The sequence below is a fragment of the Theropithecus gelada genome, chromosome 4 (assembly GCF_003255815.1).
Source record: "Theropithecus gelada isolate Dixy chromosome 4, Tgel_1.0, whole genome shotgun sequence".
Taxonomy (NCBI): domain Eukaryota; kingdom Metazoa; phylum Chordata; class Mammalia; order Primates; family Cercopithecidae; genus Theropithecus; species Theropithecus gelada.
The window spans coordinates 152,609,605-152,635,807 of NC_037671.1; the positions used below are offsets into that span (position 1 = coordinate 152,609,605).

Here is a 26,203-nt window from a genome sequence, read left to right on the forward strand (position 1 = left end):
GAGGAGCATGAAAGCAACAGCAAAATAAAGACATTTTCAGACAAACAAAAACTAAGAAAATTCATCACCAGTAAACTCTCACTAAAAGCGATGCTATAAAGGGTGTTCTTCACGCGAAAGTAAAATGATCTCAGATAGAAAGTCAAGACCACAGGAAGGAATGAAGAGGGTAAATATGTCAGTGAATTGAATATATTGAGTTCCCAAAACAATAATTAATGGCTTGTGGAGTTCGGATATATTTGCACTATATATAATTCATGCAATATATTGTAAAACATAGCAGTAGTGCAAAAGCAAAATTGATAATGAAGTTAAAATGTTCTAAAGCACTAGACTTCTAGAGAAATTGCAAAAGTACTGTTTAATACCAGAGTTAAATGAATAAAAACACATGTAATTTCTAGGAAAGCCACTAAAATGTAGTAAATGGATGATAAAATTAATCCAAAAAAGACGAGAAAGAAAAGAAAAAGAACCTCAAAATTGCTAGCAGATAGTATGATGGTATACATAAACTCAATTATACTCTTAAAATAATTGAAATGAAATAAATATACAAATAAAAAGTAAATAGTTTAATAGTTCAAGTAATAAACTAATGTTGGCAGATAACATTTAAACACATAAATTTACTTAAAATATACAATTTAATTACAGGTTTATAGAAAGTCTAAAGATGAAAAATGGGAAAATATATACCATAAAACATTAAGTAAAAGAAAGCTCGTGAAACTACATCAATATTAGATAAATTAGATTTAAAGAAAAGGATTATAAACGATAATAAGGTTATTTGTTTAATAATGAAAAGCTGACCAATTCTTGAAGAAAATTCACAGCTTTAAATAATATAGCTTCAAAATATCTAAAGCAAAATTAACCAAATGAATGGAATCAGAGTAAAAAACAACCTGACAGAAAAAGCAAATATTTAATTCATAAAATTCATACTGTTAATAGTGCAATATTTAGTCACTCATATGTACTACAAACTGTTGTGATCTATCTTGAAATCAATTTGATGTAGCAATTTCACATTTAGATATAATCAGATACACACAAAGATTTATTTATACCATGAACTGAAGCATTTATTACTTTAATGACCAAAAAAAGGAGGAGAAAAGAAAAGAAAATGCATTTCACATTACCCTAATAATTCAAACAGGGAAGTTCCTATTGAAAAAAAAATCTTGTCCTCACACCAGGCTTGCTACAACTTAATGCACCTTCTTAAAATTTCTGCTAAAGAATAGAGATGGACTTGACTATCAAATGATGATTAAGTTATGGTTAGCATCATTAGTGCCAATGATTTCTATCCCAAGAGAAGTATTGTTGAAAGTATTGCTCAAAGCAAACTTTACATAAGATACCAATTCCTTTGCTAAATTATCTATAGCTGCTTTCCTAAAAAGTAAGCAGAACTGGCTGAATGTCAAAAAAAAAAAAAAAGAAAAGAAATCACAAGCAGAGAAATAAACTTCAACAGTAGAGGCTTAAAACTGTATTATAATATCTGAGTGTAATGTAATATTTCTCTGAGTAAAGAATAAACCCTTATCTCCAAGTAGATAGTATCAGAAAAAAAAAAGAAAAAGAAACAAGAAGAAACGTTAGAGGTTATTCTAACGGGTATCTAAATCACTCATTCTCTGAAACTTTATTTTCATTGTTTATTTCTAAAGAAGAAAAAAATAGGCTTATAGGAATCATTCCTGTGATTTTGGATTAACCAAAATGTGCCATTTATTGGTTCATCATTGAAAGGTTTACAGCATTTCTACCTACAGAATAAACTTGTTCTGGGCAAACATACAATATCATTAGGGCATTAGGCTCGGCTTTGTTTTTGCATGAGCAACATTTTGGGGAGATCCTGCTGTTGTGTGACACCTGGCAGCTCAAGATTTGTATCTCATAAATTCAAGTGCAATGGAAGAGACTACTTTCTCCTAGTCATACTGGGAAAAGTCCCAGGATAAGCTCTGATTGATCCAACTTGGCTCACAGGTATATGTCTCAGCCAATCATCATGACTAGAAAATGAAATACACTAATTTGCCATAATTTCAGGTTCATAGGCTCTACTTTGGATTTTATTAGGCAGTTATCTCAGCTAAATCACAAAAAGAGTTGGAAGAGGAAATATCTCAAAGAAAATAAATGAGCTAATTACCCCAAAGAGAAGGAAAGGGTGTGTGATTAACGAAATCATAGTACACCCACCATCAATGTTCCCAATGCCATAAATGGCTTCCATTTGAAATACCTTGATCACTATTCTCCTCTGTCTCCAACCATCTGTACATTCTTCTTTTTTTTTTGACATGGAATCTTGCTCTGGTGCCACATCCAGCTAATTTTTTTATATTTTTAGTAAAGACAGGGTTTCATTCTTAATTTATAAGAATGAATATGAATGATTTTCATAACCTTGAAAAAAATAAAATCCTACAATAACACAACAGTTTGTTTTGTCAAAATGCAACAGCCTATGAGCGTGTTCATTCATCACCACCTGGTTTTCAAAGAAGCTCCTGCCTCCCAGCACTTTTAGTTTCCTTTTGAATGAAACTCAATATAGGATTCATGTTTCTTCCCATGTCAGTTTATTTTTCTGATCATCCTTTTGTCTAAATTAATGTTTAATTGTTCTTTCAGTAAAGCACTGAACTCTTCCTCTACACTTGTCATTATACAAGGCCCTGAGAATATAAATAAGCCCTTAAAGACATTACATTTTAGCCGACCATGCCCACAAGTTAAGAATCACAATCCAATGTATACTGTTCAGGAACTTCAAGAATTAGGAAGCAGTCTCCCCAGGAAGAGTGTTCCTCAGATGAATCTTAAAGGGTAAAAAGCAGTCAGGTAGATGAGCCTGCTCACCATGAGAAGACTTTACTCAAATGAGTGGATCTGTGTATTTTTTACACTAGGTTCTGCCTATTGCTTGGTGCCACGGAACAGGAGCACAGGTTGAAATATCTTGCAAAGTGCAATGTGAATGTTGGTGTTACCGTATGAATTCTGCCCTGACATTTTCCCTTGCTGTAGGACTCAACCTATCCTCAGAACCATGAAATAAAAAATGAATCCCTTATATTCATAAGAGATTTTCTAGTTTTTCTCTTTAAATGGTGGAGGTCCTGTGATGTAACTCTAACATTTTCCTCTGACTTTTATACAGCATTTGTGAAAAACTTAACTGCAATATGCCTGTAGAAAGGGTATGCCCACTTTAACAGCTCTTTTCTCTCTTTTTTTTTTTTTTGGCAAGTTTGTTATCTCTTATAACCGAGAGAAACTTAAAGATGTCATTTGCGTTTTGATGTGATAACATTTTAGAACCTCACAGAAACAATTCAGTCCTGCATTATTAAAAATAGAGTTTAAAATATTTAAAATAGTTATCTATTATAAATTAAGCACTGATAAGTTGCCAAATGTTTACAAAAAAATCAAGTTTTCCTTTTAGATTTCAGATCTAAAAATTAAATAATATATTAAGTATATATTATAAAAATAAAATATTAAAATATACATTAAATACAAATTATCTAGTTTAGTAAATTCAACTTAGGATATGTATTTCTTTAATCATTTAGTTTATTGGGCAACAGACCATTTGCTTAACCTGACAAATGTATACATGAAACTGTGAGTTATAAATAACTTTTTTTCACCTGGTGCCACTAGACTGAGTCAGGGAAGTTACTAGGTGATATGGTTTGATTCTGTGTCCCCACCTAAATCTCACCTTGAACTATAATAATACCCACATATCAAAGGTGGGACCAGGTAGAGACAGTTGAATCATGGGGGCAGTTTCATCATGCTGTTCTCATGATAGTGAGTGAGTTCTCACGAGATCTGATGGTTTTATAAGGGGCTTCCCCCTTCACTTGGCACTCATTCTCCTTCCTGCTGCCATGTGAAGAAAGACATGTTTGCTTTGCCTTCCACCATGATTGTAAGTTTCCCAAAGCTTCCTCAGTCCTGCAGAACTGTGAGTCAATTAAACCTCTTTCCTTTATAAATTACCCAGTCTTGGGTATCCTTATAGTGGCATGAGAACAGACTAATGCACTAGGTAATCAAAGCTTTGTAATATTAATGACATATTTAACTGTCCCAGTCAAATGGATTATGGGGAAAAGTTACAGAGATGACAACAAAAACAAACACACAAACATTAAACAACAACTACACACACAAGGGAGAATGGTGATGAATGCAGGTTGGTCAGGATTCTTATTTCCAAGGTGTTTTAAAAACCTGAAGAATCTACTTTGTTCACTTGATAGGTCAGCAATACATGGTTGAGGACATTTTGTTTCTCAAAAGTGCTCCTCTTTTACAAACTAAGATAAAGATACACAATTTGCCTAAGATAATTTTCAAAGTTGGAAAAGTCATAGATCCAGTAACAGAAAAATCTGAGCAGGGACTATTACACTTACCCACAAAATTTAATATCTTGGGAAACTCTCAGTAAAAAAAAAAAAAAAAAAATCTCAAAGGTATTGGAAAGGTAACAACAGAAGAGATTTATAGATTCACTTTATAGAAAAATAATAGCTTTAGCTTTCATTACTTTCTAGTGCATCTAATTTCCTTTTTTAAATATATAAACTAGCTAAGACTAAATTAAGTAAAAGGCTTGTTATAGATAATGATTTTTTTATAAAGAATTATAGTCATAGTTCTGACTACCTTCTCAGTGTCTCTGTTTTCCAATTAAACTCTGAGAGCCTTGCAATAAGCCTCATCATTTTGTAAGCTCATTGTCTTAGAAGATGTATTTATTTCATTCTTAGGAATTACATATTTATCCTCAAGAATTTGTTATTAGGGAAGAAAATTCTTGCTATAAACAGTTACAATCTTATTACGTAAGTATTGTTTTCTGATAGCACATATTCAAAAGTAATTGAATATTTTTATCCATTCCCACAATGTTATTTCCAGAATAAAGCTGTCTGAATAGAGCAAGGAATTGGAGAATCTGTTTCTACTATCACCATGCCTTAGGGAAGATAATTAGATGACTGTACATTTGAAATGGAGTTTATAAAATACAGCAACCATAATTTTTTAAGATAATTATTTAATTTGAGAATAGGTTATAGAATCATAAAAAAGTTGTAGAGATAGTACAGAGATTTCCTGTATACCCATACAAACAACTGTCACCTTTGTTTTAACACTTTACATTATGATGATGCATTTGTCACAACATAGAAGCCAATATTGAGATATTATTATTAGCTAAACTTCATACTTCACTAAAATTTTATTAGTTTTTTGCTAATGTCATTTTTCCTTTTTAGGATCCCATTCAGTATATCCCATTGCCTTTGGCCATTATGTCTCCCTAGGCTCTTGGGAGCTGTGGCAGTTTCTCAAACATTCCTTGTTTCTGATGACCTTCACAATTTGAGGGATACTGGTCAGGCATTTTGTAGAATGTGCCTCAATTTCAGTTTGTCTGATGTTTTTCTCATGGTTCACCTTGGGTTATGGGTTTGGGGAGGAAGACCACAGAGGTAAATTACAGTTCTCATTCTGTCATATCAAAGTTATAGACTCTCAACATAATTTATTACTGATAATGTTAACTTTATCTGACTAAGTTAGTGTTTACCAAGTTTCTCCACAGTATTTTTACCTTTTCCCTCTTTTCACACTGTTCTCCATGAAAGCAAGTCATTAAGTGTAGCCTACACTTAAAGGGTAGGAACTTACATTGTAGCTCCTTGAGGGAAGAATATCTACATAAATAATTTGGAGAATTTTACAGGAGATTTTTCTGTCTTCTCCTTCATTTATGTATTTATTTAATCATGATTTTATTTATATCAGCATGGGTTCATGGATATATATTTTATACTTTAAGTTATAATCTAACACAACTTTTAAAACTTATTTTGTGCTCAAATTGTTTCAGCTTTGATCACTGTATACACATATAAAATATTTCTACATGTCTTCGTCTGTATTTGTATAAAAATGTAAACATAAGTTCATACTGATATTGCCTACTCTAATCCAATACTTCATGGTTCATTCTAGCCTTCCTCCTTTGCTTATTTCTATCCTTCCACTCCAGTTGTGGGGTTTGGGAACCTCTGCCTACATTTCAAAGGATGTATGGAAATGCCTGGATGTTCAGGCAGAAGTTAACCGTGGAGGCAGAAGCCTTATGGAGAACCTTTGCTAGGGCAATGTAGAAGGCAAATGTGGGGTCGGAGCCCCCACACAGAGTTCCCACTGGGGCACTGCCTAGTGGAATTATAAGAAGGGGGCCATCGTCCTTCAGACCCCAGAATGGTAGATCCACCGATAGCTTGCACCACACACCTGGAAAAGCCACAGACACTCAATGGTAGCTGGTGAAAGCAGCCAGAAGATGGGCAGTACCCTGCAAAGCCAAGGGGCAGAGCTACCCAAGGCTATAGGAACCCACCTCTTGCGTCAGCATGACCTGGATGTGAGACATGGTGTCAAAGGAAATCATTTTGGAACTTTAAGGTTTAATGACTGCCTTGTTGGATTTCAGACTTGCATGAGGTCTGTAACCCCTTTGTTTTGGCCAATTTCTCCCATTTAAAATAGGTGTATTTACCCAATGTTTCTACTCCCATTGTTTCTAGGAAGTAACTAAATTGCTTTAGATTTTACAGGCTCATAAGTGGAGGGAACTTGTCTTGTTTCAGATGAGGCTGAAATTGCCATTGCAAAATTGTAACTGAGACAGTGAAAGAGATTTCACCAACTCTATCTTGCTTCTAACCTCCAAGCTGTCATTGTTCATTCCTGGGAATAGGCTGCGTTAACTTTGGGAGGAACTTTTGGAAGTCAATCTGCATCTTACTCAAGTTCTGAGTCACATACATAGGCTGAGATAATTGAAGAGCTGTGTAAGTTACCTTGTTATTTCCAAGCTTCCATATTATCTTAGACCCAGGGATGCCTTGTATCCAGAATTGGTCTGAGAAGTGCCACCAGAAACCCAAACCTGTCTTTGAGAATTCTCAAACCTCTTAATCTGGAATATGACCTACTTCTATGGCCTAACTTAAATTATTAATGCACATAATACACAACTGAAAAAAGTTTTAAGGTGTTAAGCAAATATAAGAGGAAAATCTATAATCTTCCTGTAAATATGACAGATTTTATATACCTCTTTGTATTTTATAATAGTGCCTGTAGGCCAAATGCTGTTTGTTTTGCCTTACAAAGTCCAACTGCTTTAATGTTGAAGTTAAAACCTCCAGATCTTAGTCTGAATTCCAATGCTTCTATCATGAATCTTCTTGTCTAAGCAAAGTGGATGACTTGCTCTTCCAGATCTGTATCCCTAATGCAGTGAGAAAAGATTGTTATTAATTACTTTTCTCAGGGGTCTGACTAGGATATTTTTCCATGCCTGAATGACATCAGTGGCCAAGTGAATGTAACGCTCTGCTGGCCAGATTAGGTCACAGGACCATTATGACATTGGACATGAAATGCTTAGACACAGAGCGGCGCATCAAGTAATTCCTCATAAAAGGGGAAATAGATACTGGATGGAAAAAAAAAGTCTCTTATACTCATCGTTTAAGTTCTAGTTCCTTTACCTACATGAAGCCTTTTCTAATCTTTATTTTCAAAATTCTCTCTTCTTTTTCAGAGTTTCCATTTGCTGAATGTTTATTATGTGTCCATTTGCACGCTTTATCCTCAGTTCCTGAATTCTACATTTAGGTGAAGGAGATTTGGGTCTACTTCAGTTGGATGCACTCAATAGCTCCAAATACCTTCACCAGCACTATGCTAAAAAATGTGGGGTTTTTTTTGGTTTTTTTTAAACAACAACAACAACAACAACAACAACAAAAAACAACAAATGAATGGCCTTCACATATTTGTTGTATTTAATTGAATAATGTGAAACCAAACCAGGTTAAATTCTACCTACATTCTTACCTTCTCCTCCCCAAGATGACAGAATAGAATCATGACCAGACCTGGACACAGGCCAGTGCTAGAGTGTTTGTCTCACTGAGAGATTTCTCTGTTGAAGTAAACTGTAAATTCAGGCTTTTAATCACCACAGCATTATTTAATCTGTATTTGAAGTAAATATCGACCTCATAAATAAGCTGAATATTTTTCTCCTGTGTAACATTTTATAGTTCATGCATTAGAATTCAATCACAAGTACTCTATTTCAGAATACCAGTATTGATTGGTAATGATGATCAAGGACTGTGTGTTTGCTAGAACTTAATTGGAAGAAAATATTGCTCCTAAACTCCTTAGCAAACAGCGCATAAAATGGTGGAGGCCAAGTCTTATACAGCTTGAAAATTTATCTGATATGCTTGGGACAAAAAGTGTTTCAGATTCTTTTCAGATTTGGGAATATTTCCATATACATAATAAAATATCTTGGGGATGGGGTCCAAGTTTAAAAACAAAGTTTATTTGTGTTTTATAGACACCTTACACATATAACCTGAATGTAATTTTATACAATATTTTTAATAATTTTGTGCATGAAACAAAGTTTTGACTGAGTTTTGACTGCAGCATGAGGCTAGACGTGTAATTTTCCACTGTTTTATCATGTTGATGCTCAAAAAGTTTCAGATTTTGGAGCATTTTGGATTTTTGGATTTCCAGATCAGAAATGCTCAACCTGTATAGCTCTCCTGGAAAGACATGTCTATGAAGATACTAAGAAAAACATAGATTTTTTTTCTTGCCACTTTGTAAATTCCTAAGGGATGAATTCATTATGAAACATAGTCATGTGTCACTTAACGAAGAGATATGTTCTGAGAAATGCAGCCTCAGGTAATTTCATTGTTGTGTGAATCACAGAGTGTGCTTACACAAACCTAGGTGTGTACTTTTACTACACACCTAGGCCATCAGGTACAGCCTATTGCTCCTAGGCTACAAACCTGTATAGTGCGTTACTGTCTGAATGCTGTAGGCAACTGTAACACAGTGGTATTTGTGTGTCTAGACATATCAAAACATAGAAAAAAGCACAGTATAAACATGGTATTATAATCTTAAGGGACTACCATCACATATGTAGTCCATTGTTGACCAAAACATTAATATAAGGAATGAAAGGAACTTTCAAATGTATGTAAATGCCATTTGCCTCCTTTGTTCCCACTTTATAGTAAAGTTACATACTTTTCTACAGTAGAGCCAGGAGGTAACTATATAATCTTCATAAAGTTCTCTTTTGTTTGAAACAAAGTAATATTACAGATAAAGTGCCAAGTAAAATATTTTATGTGTACATGCTATGGTTATCACAAGAGTAATCGAATAGAAACACACTTTGACCTGATTTTACATATTACTAGTGAATCTGAAAAGCTGCTAATTATTGATATTGAACCTTTTTTAGAATCAAGTTTATATAATTTTAATCTTATACAGACTGAGGTCCCATTGTAACTGTTCTTCATTGATGACCCATTTTTGTCCTATTTTTAGTAAATTTACTTTTAAAAGAACCACAGAAAACACTTTTGAAGTTTTACTGGGGTGTGGAAGGAGGTTTATCATACTTCCCCTTTGGAAAAAAACAAAATTGAAAACAGACATAAAAGCAAAATGATTACAGTATAGTATCATTTTGTTGTCGTTTGTTTGTTTGGGTACAACTACGCTAAAGGACATACATGTAATCATGGGCTAAAGACCATATGTGTAATCATGGGCTAAAATTGGACCATATGTGTAATCATGGGCTAAAATTGGAGCTTCCAACCACTATCCCCTAAGTTTGTGGCTTGGTATGGACAGCAGAAAGAGATGAAGTTCCAGATTCTACACTTAGGAACATTCACAGACTTCACAGGCCTTTTTCGGGCCTATTGCTATTGGGCCCTGATTTGGTCATGCTTACTAGGTAAAGGCAGGGCAAAAGATGATGGGCTCTATACTCTGCTTGGGGCAGGAGGGAGTTAGGGGTGGGGAGAGAGAGGGTCAGAGAGAAAGAGAGAAAGAGAGAAGAGAGAGAGAGAGAGAGAGAGAGAAACTTGAGCTACACATAAACCTTTATAGCAATTGTGCCAGAAAAGAAACTTTTCAGGTAGAAGCACACGAGAAAACAGAATGAGCAGCTGGGTGCGGTGGCTCATGCCTGTAATCCCAGCACTTTGGGAGACCAAGGTGGGTGGATCACCAGAGGTCAGGAGTTCAAGACCAGTCGCCCAACATGGTGAAACCACATCTCTACTAAAATTACAAAAATTAGCTAGGTGTGGTGGCACATGCTTGTAATCCCAGCTACTCAGGAGGCTGAGGCAGGAGAATTGTTTGAACCTAGGAGGCAGAGGTTGCAGTGAGCTGAGATTGTGCCACTGCACTCCAGCCTGGGTGACAGAGCAACACACCATCTCAAAAGTAATAATAAAAGAAAAAAGAATGAGCAAATTTGGTTTTTCCCCTTAAAACTAGATGTCAGAACTTTCTACTTTTTGGGTAATGCAAGTCTACCCAAAGTTATAAAATTAGCCCTATATTTGTTTAACTAAAAATATGATTTTATGTTATGAAATCTAGAGAGTTAGAAAAATTTAATTTTTTAATATTATAATTAAATACCTCTATAAAAATTAAACCTAGAGAATGAGTTAGAAATAATTATATAGATATGTATATATATGCATATATACACATATATATTTATAATAAAATACTTATATTGAAAACAATTATGGTTATATTACAATAAAAAATCACTGCCTACCCAGTCCCCACCACTGTCCTCCATCAAACCCCAATGTCTGTTTGTGGTTCCTCCTGTCATGGCAGAGAGGCAACTGGAATTCTGCCTGGGATAAGGTGAAGACGATTAATGGTACCTTCCTATCTCAACCTCTGTTCACTGCAGTGGTTGATACAGAGATCCTTCTGCCTGGCTTAAGAGGGGTGTGATCAAAGCTAGAACTATATCCTCTCTGTGGGAAACTTAAATATTGAGTATAGTAAGACAAAGAGAGTAAGAAAAATGAAATGGATAGAATTTATTCATTTCAGTGGCTGACAATGATCAGACAAAATAGTGAATTACTGCTTGCTGTGCTGTTAGATTCTAAATTTCATACTTCCACATGCTGGCAGAGCCAATGAACTCTCTAATATCCATAAAATAAATTTCCTTTTGCTTAAGCCAGAGTCGGTTTCCGTTGCTTGCAGCCAAGGACCTCAAATAATGTACTACCAGGGAATTATTTCTTATTGCTTTGAGTCATAGGACAAGCTATTAGGCTGGTTCAAAAGTTATTGTAGTTTTTAAAACACATTAACAGTAATGGCAAAACCGCAATTACTTTTGCACCAACCTAATAGAAACTATTATATTAATGGACAGTACACTTAGGCTCATGTCCACTGAGAAGCATCAGAAACCTCAAGACAAGGACTAGAATCAAAGAGTTTGCTTCTGCAAAAGCATTGATGTTAAAATTTAGTATATAGAGTCTAGAAAAAGAGAATGGAGAAAAACAAACCAAAAAAGTTTTTAAGAGTTGTATTTCCGGCCGGGCGCGGTGGCTCAAGCCTGTAATCCCAGCACTTTGGGAGGCCGAGACGGGCGGATCACGAGGTCAGGAGATCGAGACCATCCAGGCTAACACGGCGAAACCCCGTCTCTACTAAAAAATACAAAAAACTAGCCGGGCGAGGTGGCGGGCGCCTGTAGTCCCAGCTACTCTGGAGGCTGAGGCAGGAGAATGGCGTGAACCCGGGAGGCGGAGCTTGCAGTGAGCTGAGATCCGGCCACTGCACTCCAGCCTGGGTGACAGAGCGAGACTCCGTCTCAAAAAAACAAAAAAACAAAAAAAAAAAAAAAAAAGAGTTGTATTTCCACAGAAAACTAAGCTTGACAAAGTACTGGATTTTCAGTTGCTAAGGTCTTCCCAAGTCTCACAAACTATAAGAGAAAGATTATAAAATTGGTTGGTCTTCAACACTATCTGAGATGTAGGTGGAAGTCAAAGAGTGCAGAATGGAGTCAGTCCCCCAGTTACATTTTGGGTCTGTAGGCAGGCAATAAGTGCTTCTAGTACCAACTTCTATATCAGTTAGGATCCTTTGGTTGCAAGCAACATAAACCAACAATAATTAAAGAAATATGGGAAATTTATTGGAAGAATAAGATATACAGAATTGATAGGATGCTGAAAACAGGACAGGAACCAGGGCAGTAGAATCTGGAATGTGTGAGTACTGAACCTAGTCTTCCACATTAACCCCAAAATCAGCAGTGAGAAGTGCTTCCCTGTGTCAAAGTTCCTCTTTATGACCTTTGTTTTAGGTACTTTTAATCTATCTGCCCAGCTCCTAGTCTATGAGAATTCTCCTTCTCTTGGAGTAATCAGCAGGGATGTCCCTTTCAGCCACATTTATATCATCTGATCACTTTCAAGACCATGGTTAGTTGAATAGAGACCAACACCTGAAACAAGCTGGGCCAATCACATTCTCTTTCCCAGGAATTTAGAATTTGAACTAAAAGATATACTGGAAATCATCAATTGTGTCATTAAAGATAAAACTAGCCACAAATTCCTGCTTCTGAGGAAGCTGCTACTTTCCCTGACTTCCTCATTCTAAGAGTCTAGTGGTTCAGCATTTCCTTGGATTCCATAAGGTATTATAATAGGTTTCTAATACATTTCTCCTTTCTACTACTTACATTTGCATGTGTCAGCTTATTTCACTCTTACTTGAGAGACCCCTAATCAATACACTAGTGAAAGTCCTCATTGCAAGGATAAGTATTGATTTTTGAGAATCATGTACAATTAAAGTAAATTTGGAAGCCATTTTTCTTTAGGTATATTCTTGGATAGGTCCTAATCCCAGCATAGAGAGTGGCCCGTTAATAACTAAACACTGAAGGCTCCAAGGCACAGACTTGCAACATTAAAAATAAACAAACCCAGGTATAACGCATGCCTGCAATTAGCATTCTAATCCTAAAGAAAGATAATTTAAGGATTATCAACTTGACCCTGCCGGTAACTAATATTTTTCAGAGAAATTTTCTTCTAGACTAGGTCTTTATAACTGACCATTTAAAGCAAGAAAACCCTGAGAGTATATACATAATTAGTGATAACCGTGGCCCATAAAATCTTATGCAAGAGGTATTATCCCACAAAGAGCTGTACCTTTGATCAGAGAGGCTGAAGTTAATGATCATTATCTGCGTAAGAGCATTGGAGCATCCCAGGTGTTTTCCTCCTCTCCTGTAGAAAATAAGGAATCCAGGAAGAGCCTCTCACCCCCACCCACCAGCCAAAGAGACTGATGTAAATATAAGTCTCGTAAATGTAAGTATAAACCTTGAGTCTGCAGAACACTTTATTTGTGAACCTGTTGTGTCTACAAAGTGGGTGGAGCTTCTAAATTTTGATGTGGTTAAACCCATATTGTACCAGATTCAGTATTTCCTGCTGTGCTAGCTGGAAATAACAGCAACCAATTCCAGTTAGATTAACCTAAAGATTAAAATTATTACAAAGAGCTTCTGCACAGCAAAAGAAACTATCATCAGAGTGAACAGGCAACCTACAGAATGGGAGAAAATTTTGGCAATCTACTCATCAGACAAAGGGCTAATGTCCAGAACCTACAAAGAACTCAAACAAATTTACAAGAAAAAAACAAACAACCCCATCAAAAAGTGAGCAAAGGATATGAACAGACATTTCTCAAAAGAAGACATTCATACAGCCAACAGACACATGAAAAAATGCTCATCATCACTGGCCATCAGAGAAATGCAAATCAAAACCACAATGAGATACCATCTCACACCAGTTAGAATGGCAATCATTAAAAAGTCAGGAAACAACAGGTGCTGGAGAGGATGTGGAGAAATAGGAACACTTTTACACTGTTGGTGGGATTGTAAACTAGTTCAACCATTATGGAAAACAGTATGGCGATTCCTCAAGGATCTAGAACTGGAAGTACCATATGACCCAGTCATCCCATTACTGGGTATATACCCAAAGGATTATAAATCATGCTGCTATAAAGACACATGCACACGTATGTTTATTGCGGCACTATTCACAATAGCAAAGACTTGGAATCAACCCAAATGTCCATCAGGGACAGACTGGATTAAGAAAATGTGGCACATATGCACCATGGAACACTATGCAGCCATAAAAAAGGATGAGTTTGTGTCCTTTGTAGGGACATGGATGCAGCTGGAAACCATCATTCTTAGCAAACTGTCGCAAGAACAGAAAACCAAACACCGCATGTTCTCACTCATAGGTGGGAACTGAACAATGAGATCACTTGGATTCGGGAAGGGGAACATCACACACCGGGGCCTATCACGGGGAGGGGGGAGTGGGGAGGGATTGCATTAGGAGTTATACCTGATGTAAATGACGAGTTGATGGGTGCTGACGAGTTGATGAGTGCAGCACACCAACATGGCACAAGTATACATATGTAACAAACCTGCATATTATGCATATGTACCCTAGAACTTAAAGTATAATAATAATTTAAAAAAAGATTATCAGACAATTAAAAAAAGAGAGAGCGTTCAGAATAGGTTAAAGGCAAGTATGCTGTTGTGGATCAGGTAAAAACTGGAACCACAAATTGAAAGCCTTCTGGAACTTGAAGTATGCTGTCTCCATCTTTCTTCTTTGTTTTCTCTGTGTGTCATGAAAGAGCCTAAGTAGCTCACCCACGTTCACTTAACTAGCTTGTAATAGAGCTGAAACTGAAATCCAAACCTTTGGACTTTAGTGTTGAGCAATTTCTACTTTCCTTTACTCTCCACCTTGGGGGGCAACTATATAAAATCAGCTATGCAAATCTAACTCCTTCCATGTTTTACTAAATGGTAAATTGCTCCAAATAAATAGGTACTAAATAAGGTTGATGAGTAGCTGCACGAAAGCTCACCAATTCCATTATCCCTCCTGTCTGCTTGTTTTACAACATGATATGTTGTAGTAGGTAGAGTCCTAGACGATGAAGCCATATAGTCCCAGCTCTGCACCTCACTAGGCAGAGCTTCAGCAAGTCATTTAAAATCTCCAAGTCAGAATATTGTGCTAAGATAAATAAAGCAGGCACAGAAAAACAAATACTGCATGATCTCATTCATATGTGGAATCTAGAAAAGTTGCTTTCAGAATTAGAGGGTAGAAGATGCTTCCCAGAGTTATGGGTGGCTAAAAGGCAGCAGGGATGGGGTTGGTCAAAAGATATATAATTACAGTTAAGTAGGAGGAATATTTTAAAATGTGTCCAGAATAGGCAAATTTATAGAGGTAAGAAGTAGATAAGTGATTGCCTGGGGTGAGTGTGTAGGATGGGGTAGGGAGAAGAGGATAGATGGGGAGGGAGGGATCACTACTAATGGTTATGGTGTTTCTTTTTCCTGTGATGAAAATGTTCTCAAATTGATCATGGTGATGCTTGCACAGCTCTGCGAACATAAGAAGAATCATTGATTATACACTTTAGATGGATGAATTGTGTGATACATGAATTATGTCTCAATAAAGCTGTTTTTCAAAAGAATAAAACAATACTAATAAATTCTCCAAGTCTTGGCTTTCTCATCTTTAAAAAAAAAAGATAGTAATTGTTTGTCCCCCAGGGGAGATACAATTTACGAATGAAAATTTACAAATGCTTGTGAATGCTATGAGAGTTAAATGAGATAGCATACATCCAAAGTGCACCAGTCCATGGTAAACCTTTGCAGGGTAGTAGCTATCAGTATCACTATTCTCATGTCAGTCCTCTAAACAACTCTGCCATCCCATCTCCAGTTCAAAACACATACACTACAGCTTTGAGGATTCTCAAAGCAGGGATCTTTATATTGATAAAAACAATCTTTTAGTGTTTTTGTGGAGGACGAGGTGAGGTAAACAGACAAATTGACATTCATTTTGCCTTAATCCAAGTGTCAAAGTCTGGCTTCCCAAAGAGAACGGCCAGTATTCTGGGGGCAGCTGTCAAATCTTCCCAATTTACACAGATGCAACAGCACCTGCTGAATTAACCTATGGCATTTACCAAAGCCAACCCCTGCCAAAAACAAATCTCTCTCCTCCTGGTATACTGAATAAGAGACAGGGATGCATTAAACATTTACGAAGACACTTCAAGAGAGTCTCAGGTAACAAGAAGTGTTCTGAGATTGATTTGCCACGCTTTGAGTGCACAGAAGACAGAGGGAGACACACAGGGAATGTTCCCGAGACTTTTTCTTTTCAATCATCCTTCTCTGTGACTTCTACCCTATAATTTATTTTTAAAGAGGCATCATAGTTTTCTGGGTGCCATAACAAAATCTAAAATAAATGTTTTCTCCGAGATAAGCACTATTAAAAGGAAAGGATACTGAATTCATTTGAATACATTTGCGGAAGATTGATTTTCCCAAGGGAATGTACCTATCCTATTTCTTTAATTATTCTTGAAGTTTTGCCTATCAACTGACAATTTCTTACAGAAAGGAAGCAAAACAGCCTGGCTTTCCTGACAGCAAAGAATTATAATAATACTAGAATAAAAACGGGTTTGTCACTTTCCTTATCTCTTCTAATGTCTGAGTTACTGGGAGTCAGAAATGTAATAACCCCATCCCAGTAACACAGTTATTCAGAATATGTTAAATTGAAAGGTAAATTCAAAGTCAAATTTCTCTAGTTTTTGAAGATCAGTATACTCATTCCTAACTACAAGCACCCAGTATGATTAGTTATACAACATTAGAGAAAATGTGGTCATATTCACTTTATTTTTTCAACTGATCATCACTTGATTAGAGAGAAGCCTGTTTTGTTTCATATGACTTAGTCTCAGCAACAAAACTGTTTACTTAAGCATAGGAAGGCCAACCTTTGTACTCAAAGAGAACTGAGAAGTTTAAACAGCCCATGATCTTCATTGTTTTGGCTTCTGCTGTAAAGCATCACTGTGAAAAATTGGTCCTGATCCCAGCAATCGATGCTTTCCCACTGCATAGGGATGGCCTGGCGTTATCGTGCCATTGTGGCTGCTAAGGGCAGGGTTCCTTATCAATGCATAATGGCCAGAACAAGCCCTCCCCAACCCTGCACTAAGGGCAGGCCCCCAGTCCCAAATCGTTTCCCCATCTTATTCCAGTTCCTCTATGGGAGCTGTGGTTTCTTTCTGTGGTTGAATATGGTTCAGCTCTTCCTGAACCTGGTCCTCCCCCAAAATAATTAACTGTTGGAGAGTGGTGGTCGTTGGACAACATTGTGAATATAAAATACCACTGAATTGTACATTTAAATGGGAAATGTTATGCTATCTATATTTTACTACAGAAATTATCTCTAATATGTATTCCCAGGTAGCAGAGGGGTTGTCTTCTCAGAGGACCCTGAGCTGCCCTTTTCAGCAGCTCCACTACCTCTGTATCTTTGCATGCTAACAAAGACTTTTTTTTTTTTTGAGACGGAGTCTTGCTCTGTCGCCCAGGCTGAAGTGCAGTGGCGCGATCTTGGCTCACTGCATAGGAAGGCCATAGGAAGCATAGGAACCTCCACCTCCCAGGTTCAGGCAACTCTCCAGCCCAGCCTCCCAAGTAGCTGAGATTATAGGTATGCGTCAACACGCCCAGCTAAGTTTTGTATTTTTAGTAGGGACAGGGTTTTGACATGTTGGCCAGGCTTGTCTTGAAGTCCTGACCTTAGGTGATCCGCCCGCCTCAGCCTCCCAAAGTGCCAGGATTACAGGCACGAGCCACCATGCCTGGCCAACAAAGACTTCTTGTGCTAATCACAGATGTACCAAATGCAATTGTCCCTTTATGCCCTTTCCCTTCTCCGTCAAGGGATGAAATATAATTTTCCTCTCCTTGAATCTATGTAGACTTATGACACAATTGACATCAATCAAATGTAGCAGATATGATGCTAGACAACTTCTGAGGCTCAATGATTACAAGCAATTAATTCATCTTCTTTCTCACTTGCTTGAACTCCCACATTGGATCTCTGAACTGCAATTGCAGCAGTTCAACTGCCCTGCAGTCACCACGCTGCAAGAAAGCCCAGACTAAAGCACACAAGGAGACCAATAGAGAAACACTAAGACTGCATGAAGAGCCAGAGAGAGGTGCAGCCCTCTGTTCCACCTTCTGTCGCCGTCTGACTGCAACTTATGAAACCCACAGCTAGAACTACATAGTCAAATTCTTCCCCAGTTCCAGAGTGGCTGAAACCACGAGGTAATAAAATAATTATTATCGTTTTTGATGCATAAATTGTTATGTAGATATAGATAACTGGAACTGAAAGTGGAGTGCCATAATATATATCAGAAATATGTGACTTTGGGTTTGGGATCAGACAAAAGCTGGAAGAACCCTGTGAACTATTAACAAAAGCCTAAAGGGCCTGGAGAAAAACTTAACGGAATTTTAAAAGGTCTCAAGGAGGCTGTCAATCAAAACCCAGAGGAAAGTGAGAACATTATCAGAAGGTTAAGGAAAAGATATCCTTTCATGCAGTGACCGAAACCAAAGCACAACTGTCATCTGAGGTAACATGGAAAATAAAAAATGTATGTAATGAACTGAGTGATCTATCTAAGGAGATTTCCAGGCAATGTTGAGATGGCTGCCTAGTTTCTTCCAGCCACTTATAATAAAATGAAGAGAAAGACATGAACTAAAAAACAAATTATTCAGAGTTTGAATTGAAATTTGAGTAATTTGCAAAGATCCCAAAAGTAGTCTCTTCAGCTCACAAAAGTTTCCAAAATAAGAATGTCTCAGGCCAAAGATCAAATCCAAAATGTGACTATGAGATTATCAGAAAGAGTTAAGGCGTACCCTCAAGACACTTTTCAGACAGACAAAAAGGATCTAAAGGGCCTTAAGGGTATGCCTCATGGATCTTTTCAATTAAACAAAAGAGTTTCTAAGAATCATAAAAGCATTGCCCCTCAGCAGCCTCACAGGTAAACCCAAAACAGAAAAGGGTGTATCTGAAAGAAATATGTGGGTATGGCTTTTGTCAAATGAGGTAAATCATAAATTAATGCACAAAAAACCTACACAATTTTAAGAATTGTATTAGAGAAAATTCAAAATTAAAAGAGGTCATTGGACTCTGAAACTTCTAAAGGCAGAAAGCAGGAAGAGAAAACTAATCAACAGCAAACACAAGAGACTTTAATTAGAAGAGGAAAGATGACTCCAAAGATAGAAAACAGGAGCCTAGGGAGAGGACCAAGCCACATAGAGAACAACTCACAGGAGGTAGAAATAAAATCTAGTCAAAGAGCTGTAATTGTGTGTCTGGCTAGATTCCAGAATTGCCACAGATCTGTGACAGTTGTGTGCCTCCCTTTTGCCCCCTTTTTGAGTGGGAGTGTCCATTGCAGCTCTTGTACACCTGTTCCACCACTGTACATTGGGTCTACGTGGGGAAGAGAAGACCTCTCTTTGGCTCATTTGTTTTCAGGCGGAGAGCAGTATTTAAGGGACCAAATCCAAACACCTGACAACCTTTAATTGCCAGTGGACCTGATTTAAATGAAGAGATCCTGACCTTTGAACTGAAGCCTGATGCTGTAATGGGATGAGAATTTTGGCAGGTCGTGGGAGGGAGGATGAGTGTATTTTGCATGTAGGAGAGATGTAAATAGAGGTCAGAGGTCACTCTGTGGCAGACTATATTTCCAAAGATGACTGCAAGGATATATTTCATTCTATTTGCTCTTATACAATCCTACCACTCTTCCATCAAGAGGGGAGGTCTGATGTCTCTTCTTGTGAATCTAAGTGGGCTTGTGACTCACAAACTCACTTAAAATCAATAGAATGATGTAGAAATGACATTGAGTGACTTCTGACACTACACTCAGTGTATTACTACACTCAGAACCTTGTAGTAATACAACGTTTTTAGCTTCAATCCTGTTCATTGAAGCCATAAACTCTTCTATGAAGCAGGTTGACTATACTTGGGTTGCCATACGGGGAGGAAGTCCAAACTAGCCCACACAGAGAGATCACATGGAGAATTCCTAAGGCCTTATGGAAAGAGAGAGAGAGAGAGAGCTAGTTGGTCTCAACTGCTTTAGCTCCAGCCACCATTTGACCGCATACAACTACATGAAAGACCCTGAGCCAGGACATACCCTTCAAGGCCTTCATGAATTTCTGTCCCACAGAAACAATGTGAGATAATAAAGTAGTAGTTGAAAGACACACTTTTTGGTAGCAACAGATACCCGACTACCTAGCCTTCTTTATCTCAATAACATTACCCACCAAGTTTTTTTCTTACTCCACATGCAAAGCATTAGAAAATACAGCCCATTCAACTTCTAAAACATAAACTGAAGCCCAATAGTTCTCATTTTCTTTCCTACTTCCTTAGTCCACATCACTATGATCTTTTCTCTGGCAAACTCCTATCTATTCCCCCAGCTTCCATGCTTGCCTCCATAAAATCTATTCTTCATACAGTCCACAGAGTAATCATTTAGAATGTAAATTATGTCACTTATCTTGCTGCCTAAAACTTTCTAATTTTTTGCCTTGCAGTTGAAATAAAATCTTAATTCTTTTTCATGGTCTAAAGTTGTTACATGATCTGGCTCTGAGTCACACTGTAACCCCAACTCATCTGGTTCTCTTCCTTGTTCACGCTTATCTAGCTTTATTCAACTAGTTTCTGTTTTTTGAATCAGCCAAATGCTTCCCTAGCTTGGGGGTTTTCATTAATTTTCCCTTTGGAATGGAAATGTCTTCATGTAGATTCTCCTGTTGTTGACTTCTCCTTATCATTCAGTGCTAAATTCAAAGGGTATCTTCTTAAAAAGACCTTCTCTGACCACTCTTTAACGCCATCTGCTCATATCTCACATCCACCTCAGTCACTGTTTCATTACTGCATTTTGTTTTCTTCATAGTATGCATGACAATTTGAAATTATTAATTTGTTCACTTCATTTTTGGTCTCCTCCTAAATTGGATTATATGTGTCATGAAAGAATATTTTCTCTTCTACATGCCACTTAGAATATTGCCTAACATATAGTTGAGACACATTATTTGTTAAGTGAAGGAAGGAGTGAATGTTATTCCCATGACCTCCATTCTTTTAGAGTAACTGTAGCAGACACTGCTAATTGGCTGACCCTAAACCAATTAAGAAAATCTTACTTCCTGCCTGTTTCTCAACGATTGCTCTGCAGGTAGCCACATGACCCAACTCTAGACAATGTGAGGTAAGTGGATAATATCACATGCAATTCTTAGAAAACTTTTTTAAAGATAAAATTTCTGTGACAAAAACTTTCTAGTTTTTCACTCCTTGTTCTTGACAAGAATAAGTAACGTAAGACCAGGAAATGGAACAACCATCCTGCAGCCATAAATACACACTCACAGGCTAAGGATGGCAAAAAGGAATAATGATACAAAACAACCCTCACTGAAGGCAGCAAATGTGTTGACTTAAATAACTTTGGAAATTAGTGGATTCTGTAAGACTAAAAGCAAAAGGAACTGCATATAAGCACTGTACTCTTGAAGGTCAAGTTGTTTCTCATAGAGGTATTGCTTAACAAATCTGTTATTGTTACACATGTATACTGGTATTGAACAATTAAGTAAATAGATGGCAGATGGTAGGAACCTGGTTTCTCAATGTTAGAGTAGGAAGCTAGAGATAAGCAAGGGGAGAAAACTATAATGCTTCATGTGGTAATATCCTTATGGACTCATGTTTAGCTTAATATATGCAGATATACATAAAAATATTTATAAATGTGTTTGGGCATATGGGATGCTATATATGCATATATATTTTTTTGCCCTGACATCTGAAAAGGCCTACAAGCAAGAACACCCCAATAACAATGAGCACATATAGGACTCAGATCTTGATTACACCATTCTCCAAAAGAACAAGGGTTCCTTGGAGAAATGGTTGTTTTTAGAACTAGGATAAAAAATGTACAAGAAACCTGGAGTATTCTGTAATGCCAGAAAGGAAATATTTGAAAAAACAAATAAAACAAAGCACACACAAACATTGATTGGGTATGTGAACAGGACATAGGACCCAACTGAAAGAGTGTCAGTGGCCAAATCTGGAAAAATTTGGGCAAAAACTTAATAACGTAGTATTAGATTATAACCCTACATACAAAATATTCATGAGTCCATACTAATATAAAGAAATAACTGAATAAATAAATGAGGGAAAATAGACAAATATCCTAGGCAGGAGAATTTCAAATATTTTACATAGATATTGACTCCTTCAAGGAGATGGACCATAATTCCTCAGACTTTACATGTGACATGTGCATAATGACTTCCTTCCAAAGAGTACAGTATGGAAAGGTGGGAAAAGTTTAGCTTTCCAGTTGAGAAGCTTAGCAAACACTACCTTAATCAGGTAATCAAAGTCAACATCAAAAAGTGATAAGTCACGTGGATAGCATGTACCCTCAATATTGACACAGGATTTTTCTTGGCCACTTTCCCTTCTGCAGACCTCCAGCCAGCAACACCTCTGCCCAGGCCCTCCTCGGACCCAGTTTCATTGCTGGAGACGCCCGGTCTACTCAGGTCACTGGGCTGCACCTGGCTTGCACTCTAGTGCAAATCCCGTGGCCACTGTAACTGCACACTCATCCTCCTGCATTTGACTGGTCCCAAGTTCTTGTCCGGTGTCCAAGAAGAATAAGGTTACACTAACAATTAAAGGGTGAGGAAGATGGAGAATAGTTTTATTGAGGACCAAAATAGCTCTCAGTAGAGAGAGGACATGAGGGTGGCCCCAACCCAAAGTTGGGTGGTCTCACTCTCCTTGTGCCTGGGCCAGGGCTTTTGTGGGCTCAGATGGGAAGTGTATGCTGATTGGTTTGTGAGTATGCAAAAAAGGCTAAAGCAAAGGTGTCATTCAAAAGTAGCCATGACAGTGTAAAAAACTAATTAGGGGAAAGTAGATACATATAAAATAAGTGAAGGGTGAAGATCAATCAGAGGAAAGCAAGCCGAATGGGAAGAGAGGCTCTCAATCTGGTCTGTGGATTTGACTCATGGCTTGACTTTCAGGCTTTAAACTGTCTTCAGCTTGAAGGTCAAGGTTCACTGGGGACCCACCCCTATCTGTCTACACATTTGTCTGCCTCCTGCCACTATCAATATGATATGATGTGAATAGCACTTTACCTCTGTAGTCTTCCTCCCAAAATTCCATAACTCCAGTCTAATAACGAGAAGAACATCAGACAAATCACCTTTGTAGATTGAGGAACAATCTACAAAATTCCTGATCAGTGCTTCTCAAAACTTTCAAGATAATCAAAAATAAGGTAAATCTAAGAAAACATAACAAAGTAAGTAAAATGTGGTATCCTGGAACTCTAATAGGACATTAGGAAACAACTAAGATAATCTGAATAAAAAATAATAATGTATCAATATTTTTGTTAGTTGTGACAAATGTGCACACTAACATAATACATTAACAACAGGAAGAATTGGATGTGAAGCATATGAGCATCCTCTGTACTATCTTTGCAATTTTTCTGCAAAACTAAAACTATTCTAAAATTAAAAATGTATTTAATAGAAAAGCAATTATGGAAGGAACGTGGTCCTATTGATATCATAGAGTTGCTATACCAGTTGCATCATGTGAATTCCTATGTTGTTAAATTATTTTGATGTAATATTCTAATTCTCCCTATCAGAGCAAAGCAATGATAAATGAATATACTGAGTCTCAGAGGTGTGAGAAGAGAATGGCAGGATTGTAAAAAAGGAAGAGGCATAGAAAAGACTAAGTTTATTCAGAAGTAAGGCCATTGTCTCATTTACCCAGATTCTAATATGATAATTAGGAGAGCAGGTATGCTTTTTTTTTTTAAACTGAAGGAAGTAGTCACTTTCCACAGTTAAAGAAAAACTCTAATTGTTGTGTGTTGTATTATTAAACATGATACGAAAAAACATGAAGATTAGAATCTAGAGATATTTGGAGGTAGCAAATGGGGTTTGCTGAATTATTCTTGTTTGTCAAGCTTGAAGCCCTTACTATCTGCAGGGCAAAAGGAGGTGATGAATCCTGCTGTTTGTTTGTCTTTGAGATACTATGCATCTCTAAACAGGGGCTACAGAGGCCCAGTTCGTGTGTGGATGTCTCATGAGACTCCCCAGAAAGGGTCTAGGCTCCTCTCGCTAACTGTTTGGGTGGTTCAACCAAGGTCAAGAATGCCACATTCAAATCATCACTTAAAGAAGCAAAGAAATGGGCTTAAGTTAGGAACAAAATACCTCTATCTGAAGGGAAGTATAATCAGTAAAAGAGAAACACAATAAGATCAGAAGTAGAAAAGCAGAATGTGGTAACCAAGTGAAGCTCGAGGTAACCCCAGCAGTGAGGGTGTGGTGAAGCAGAGGGATCATGATTTTTGTTTCCGGGCAAGTAAGGAAGAACACCCAAAACCAGACCCCTGCAAAGAGTTAGTATCTGTTTGCTTTCGGTTATACTTCACCTTCTAGAAGCCTGTGAAGATCATCCCCACATCATCCCCATAAGATTTTAAAGGGGTGGCTATGGAGGGGCAATTGTGGTACAAAACTTTGATACCCTAGGAATGGAAGGGGTTCTAGAGACAAACTTTGTATTTTACTTCCTTTCTCAGAAAGCCCCATGGTTCATGTCATAAATTATAAACTTGGCATTATATATTTAATTGTAATTTCTTCCTCGGCCTATGTAAAGTTCAATCTGAAACAATTTCAGAGTGTTTCATTTTAATGACTGAAATGTGTATTCAATTCCTATAAAAATCCAAAGCTCCATTCCAAATGTAGTTGACATTCTCCAGCACATCATTTAAATTTCTCTTAGTAATTTTGTGCCTTCTGTGAGACAATGATATTACATTGCCTCAAGGCATTTTGCATATTTTGTTGATTTTAACATTTAAAGTCCTGGTGGTTTCTATACTCTCATTATGCCCCTGTTCATGTCCCAAATTTCCCTCCACTCCTCACTAGGAAGCAGTGAGAAGGTTTAAATAATTTGTGTGATTTTTAAAAAGTAATTTCTCTGGGATGGGGACAAGTGAGAGTCTGAGACGGAAGCATTGATGAAGATATCAGAATTCAGGGAAACTTGTTCTGGTTATGATGGCTAAGAGGAAAAATAATGGGATCATTCTACCTATGATGTAGATGTCCTAAAAATAAAATGGAAGCCGAGGACTGCAATCACTTTCAGCATTTAGGGAAAGGAAAAAATTAAAAATTAATTTACACTTTTCAAAGGTAAACCCTGTTGAATGGAGAATAAATATTTGGATGAAAACAGCTAACAAGAATATGCTAATTTGGCCCAAAGGCAGTGCCAAGAGCCATTATGTCTATCAAATTTTTCTGGAGAGCTCTTTTCCAATGTATTAGTCTGAAAACCGAGGCCCTAGCTCATGTCTGCTTATTACTTACATATATTTTATATTATAATATCTAGACTATGACTATAGTTATCTGGTCTATAATATGTAACATATATATAGCATATCTGGTCTATAATATGTAGACTATGTTTCTAAATAGTATGTAGAGGGAGACATTATGAGTGGGTTCAAATCCTATCCCATCTTCAATGAATAAAATATTTATCTAACTTAAGAAGTCATAGTGAGAATGAAATGGATAATACATTTACACTCCTTAAGATGCAGTGTTAAATAAATGTTAGTCATTATTATCATCATTAATGATTATTACCACTGGCCAGTAGAAGTCATACAGTTCAGGAAACATGCTGGTCATTTTTATATATTATTAATAAGCCATTTCAACCACCATCAAGTGTAATCGTTACCATTTATATATAAAAAAAATGAGCTTCAGAGACAGTTAAATTACTTTTCCATTGCCACCTGGCAAATAACTGATAAAGTCAGATTTATCTCATATCTGGTTCATTCCAAACCTCATTCCTTTTCTACTGTGTCATTGCTGCTTCAAAAACAATACAATTTAACATAAACAGAAAATAGCACACAAATTCACCTTATTAGGGTGGGCAAATTTGGTAAGTAAAAATAAAAATTGTTGTCTGGGTTCCGTGGCTCATGCCTGTAATCCCAGCACTTTGGG

At 37.0% G+C, this 26,203-nt stretch overlaps 1 protein-coding gene across 1 annotated transcript in view; it reads right to left on the reverse strand.

Moving 5' to 3' along the window:
* THEMIS (thymocyte selection associated) overlaps positions 1 to 13,412 on the reverse strand; it is a 220,568-nt gene extending 207,156 nt beyond the window's left edge. Inside the window, exon 1 of the mRNA XM_025383068.1 lies at positions 13,209 to 13,412. The gene's annotated coding sequence lies outside the window, so the exon portion shown is untranslated. The remainder of the gene's footprint in view (positions 1 to 13,208) is intronic.
* Positions 13,413 to 26,203: the final 12,791 nt, after the last annotated feature.